At 32.6% G+C, this 4,261-nt stretch overlaps 1 pseudogene; it reads left to right on the top strand.

The window, feature by feature from the left end:
- Window positions 1–1,068: 1,068 nt before the first annotated feature.
- Window positions 1,069–1,200, top strand: LOC148759098 (small nucleolar RNA U3; annotated as a pseudogene).
- Window positions 1,201–4,261: the final 3,061 nt, after the last annotated feature.

Below are 4,261 nucleotides of genomic sequence, written 5' to 3'. Positions count from 1 at the left end.
ATATCAGTCAGAATGGCTATAAAAAGTCAACAAATAACATGTGTTGGCAAAGATGTGGAGAAAAGGGAGCACTTGTGCCCTGTTGGTTGGAGTGCAAATTGGTGCAGCCACTATGGAAAACAGTGTGGAGTTTCCTCAAAAACTGAAAATACATCAATCAAAGATTATTTTTTATTTCTATTTTTTTTCCATTTTTTTCTAATCCAGGTATGTACTATGGAAAGTCCACCAGGTAAATAAGCAAGGATCAATGTGGTCAATCAGTGTGCTTCTTCCTTTGTCTAGTTTAAAGCATGATACATGATCAAGAGGCAATCTTGATTTTTTTAAATATCTTACTTTTGGAAAAAAGTTATTGAAGGCTATGTATATAGATAAAAATGGCATTCACATGTGGTGTATAAATCAAACAGAAACTCGACAGATAGGTAGAAGTCCTACAACTTAGTTTTATGGGACACTTTTTTTCATGTTATGTTTTTTTTTTATTTCTTTTAATTGAAATTTATTGGGGTGACAATCATTAGTAAAATTGCATAGGTTTCAAATGTACAATTCTGTAATACATCACATTGTATATATCGCATTGTGTGCTCACCCTCCAGAGTCAGTTCTTCTTCCATCACTATATATTTGACCCCTTTTGCTCTCATCTACTACCCTCTTCTTCATTAACCTCTGGTAACCACTAAACTATTATTTGTATCTATGAATTTTTGTGATGTGTTGTTTTATTTTTTACCACAATTGAAAGAAAAACTTTAATTTATTTTTTATTTTTTTGTTTCAGGTATAAAAAGCAACAAAATAGTTAGACATTTATACACCTTATATAGTGATAACCCCCCCATACTACCCCTCTGACATCTTATATAACTGTTATAATACCATCGACTATCTTCCCTTATGCTGTACTCCACCTCCCACGACTATACACATATGCACACTCACACACACATACACATATAATAGCTGACATACAATATTATTCTGCTTCAGCTTCAGTTTTACAGAGCATTGGTCATGCAGCAACACAGTCTATGACATGATCCCCTTGATAAGTCCAGTAAGATTATACTTTAAGGGATCATTTCTATAGTATGGGACACTTTTAAGTCACAAAGACTCTTTATTTAGAGAAAAAGCTCTGCGTTGATTTCTTTCTGAAATATGTATTCCTTCAAAGTCACTGTGGGTAGAGTATATAACACATCGTGGAGAAACTATCCATGAGAAAAGTAAATGCTATTATTCTTTATTTTGAAGTTTTATACAATGGTGTATAAGGTATAACCTGTATCCTTGGATAAAGTGAACTTTAATGATGTAACTTTTATTCTGATAGTGTTCGTTCTGAATGATGAATCCCTGACTATATAACTCATCACATTTGTAAATTAGCAGATTAAAAAAAAAACTATTGAAACACAAAATATACTTCTGGTCTTTAAAAAGTAGATTCAATTTAGTATATTTCTACTAAATTTCAAAGTAAGATAAAATAATTAGATTTTTTAAAAGCGGGTCAATTTATTCTGTATTAGTTGAGAAATTATTTTAGTCTATTAAATTTTCACTTCAATAATTAATGTGTAATATTTAATAAATATTTCTTAAAATATTTTAATGTTTAAGAATTACCTTAAATAGAAATATATTAATATATTTACTTTTCATAATAAAAATGGCTACCTTATATAATCTAATGCAATGCCTTTATGTACTCCTTTCCCTCAACTCCCTTTGCTGTATTATTTTGTTTTATATTTTTTAAAAAATGCTATCTGCATTCAGAATTCTACTACCCATGCCATGTTTTAAGCACCAAAGGAAGAAACCATTTTTTCTGTCCTTTTTATATTTTTGTCAAATGCTTAATATTCATAGAAATTATTTAAATACCACTTAAGATGTCCACCTGTGACCATACTCTATGTTGCCGGATTACGATTAACTGATTTTACTATCACAAAATAACCAGGAGTTACTGAGCATGTGTAAAACCTATGTGAGGTTGCAGTTACTGCCATATTAATAAACTCAATGGATTTGCTTACATATTAGTGACACATGTGCCTCTTTTTGGAAAAGAAACTGAAGCTACTGGAAAAAGTAAGCAACATTATATGACAAAATAAGTAGTTGAGATACTTAATGTCTTATCATCTTAGCCTCAACCTGAAATTACCCTATAGTATATATTTAAGTTAAAAGTAGTCTCTTGAGTCACCTTCCCATCAAGAAAATGATTGTTATACGGTACTTCTATGTTGCTGAGACATATACGAGGTCTGCCAATTAAGTTTGCCAACATGTTGCAACAATGTTGCTAACCTTTTTTGATATCAGAGGAATTATTAATTATGAATTTGTACCAACTGGACAGTTAACCGAGTTTACTGTTTGGAAGTGCTGAAAAGGCTGCATGAAAAAGTTAGACGACCTGAACTTTTTGCCAACAATTCATGGCTCTTGCATCACGACAACGCACCAACTGACACGGCACTGTCTGTGAGGGAGTTTTTAGCCAGTAAACAAATAACTGTATTGGAACACCCTCCCTACTCACATGATCTGGCCCCCAATGACTTCTTTCTTTACCCAAAAATAAAGGAAATATTGAGAGGAAGACATTTTGATGACATTCAGGACATCAAGGGTAATACGACGACAGCTGTGATGGCCATTCCAGAAAAAGAGTCCCAAAATTGCTTTAGAGGGTGGATTAGGTGCTGGCATAAGTATATAGCTTCCCAAGGGAAGTACTTCAAAGGTGACTATAGTGATATTCAGCAATGAGGTATGTAGCACTTTTTCTAGGACAAGTTTGCAAACTTAATTGTCTGACTTCGTACAACAAATATTAATGTTAGTTATAAAAGGAATGTATCCAGGGAGATTCTGGTTGTTCAGGTAGAAATCTTTAGAAAGATAATAACTACATTATTTAGTTATTCTGAAAATATAAAGAAGTTTAGATTTGGGGATTTTAAAAAAATGTCTTATGTTTTCCAGGGATGAGATTTCATTTTATCTTCCTTACAAGCTAAGTTAATGATTTTAGCTAATTATTGTTTTATGTATGCTGGCAGAAAGCATGAGATTCCTGGTTCAGAGATAAAGAACCTATAACACAAGACATTGCTAATAGCATGAATATTAGCATGTAAACATCTTGTGCTATGCCCCTCAATTTCCCTGATGACAACATAGAAAGGCCCCCATAGAAGCTGCACATGTAGTAGGTTTGTAAAGCAGCTGAGGAACCCTAAACTTAGGGAATCCACTGCTTTTGTAGAAAACAGTAGGCAAGCCTGCTTTCCTTATATTTTAATCACTCTCTGTAGACAAGAATGATTTGTGTTCTTTGCTCACTTCATCAGTCTCAGACAATAAATTAGAGTTTCAGGAAGCAGAAGTATAAATCTTCAGTGAATCATGGTGTTGGTTATTGTATTAATCCCGAAAGTTCTAAATGATGCACTGTGACGTATATTAAACCAGATAAGAATCAAGCCTAACTAAATTAATTTTGAGTGTCTAAAGTTATCTCAGCCATATTATTTCCCAGATTATAATTCAGGAGACTTAGTATATCATAAAGACAATGGCTTCATAATGTGCTAATTGTTTCATATCTGTCCTAATTGTGGATTGAGAGAGCAAAGTTGAAGGTAAGGATAATGGATAGACTTTCCACTCAAACATGTTTTGGTGAATGAATAAATGTATACGCAATATTTAGTGACTGAGGCTAGACCCATAATATTGTGTTACACAGTTCTAGTCTGCTTTTCTCCTTCAGACTTTCAATAATTCCTTATATCCACAGATTTTTCACACTCCAAAACAGATTTTAAAATAGTAAAACTCAAAATACCACAGAGCAAACCAATGAAATATTTATTGGACATTCCCAATGAGAAGTCATTTAAATATGTTGATGTTCTATTTTAAGAGCAAACATACACATATGAATACCACCTTAGAACCAACTGTTTTGTTGGTACGAAGACACAGTGGGGACTTGTTTCTAGAGAATAAATATTAACGACTGGCATATGCTCTTATCAAAGTTACTATTGACTGTTAACTTTCATTTTTATTTGGAGGCTATTTTCCATTATACCTGGACTTTTAGATCTTTACACTTTTAAAACCATTGTCTGTCTTTCGTTTAGTCTTCTACCTCTTAATTATTTTTATTATACAGTGTTCTACACATGTAGCAGAAATTTTACATGGCAGTTTTATTATACTA

Source organism: Rhinolophus sinicus, chromosome 1 (assembly GCF_057876585.1).
Source record: "Rhinolophus sinicus isolate RSI-liver-muscle chromosome 1, RSI-T2T, whole genome shotgun sequence".
NCBI classification, from domain to species: Eukaryota; Metazoa; Chordata; class Mammalia; order Chiroptera; family Rhinolophidae; genus Rhinolophus; species Rhinolophus sinicus.
This window is presented reverse-complemented; position numbering and strand designations above follow the sequence as displayed.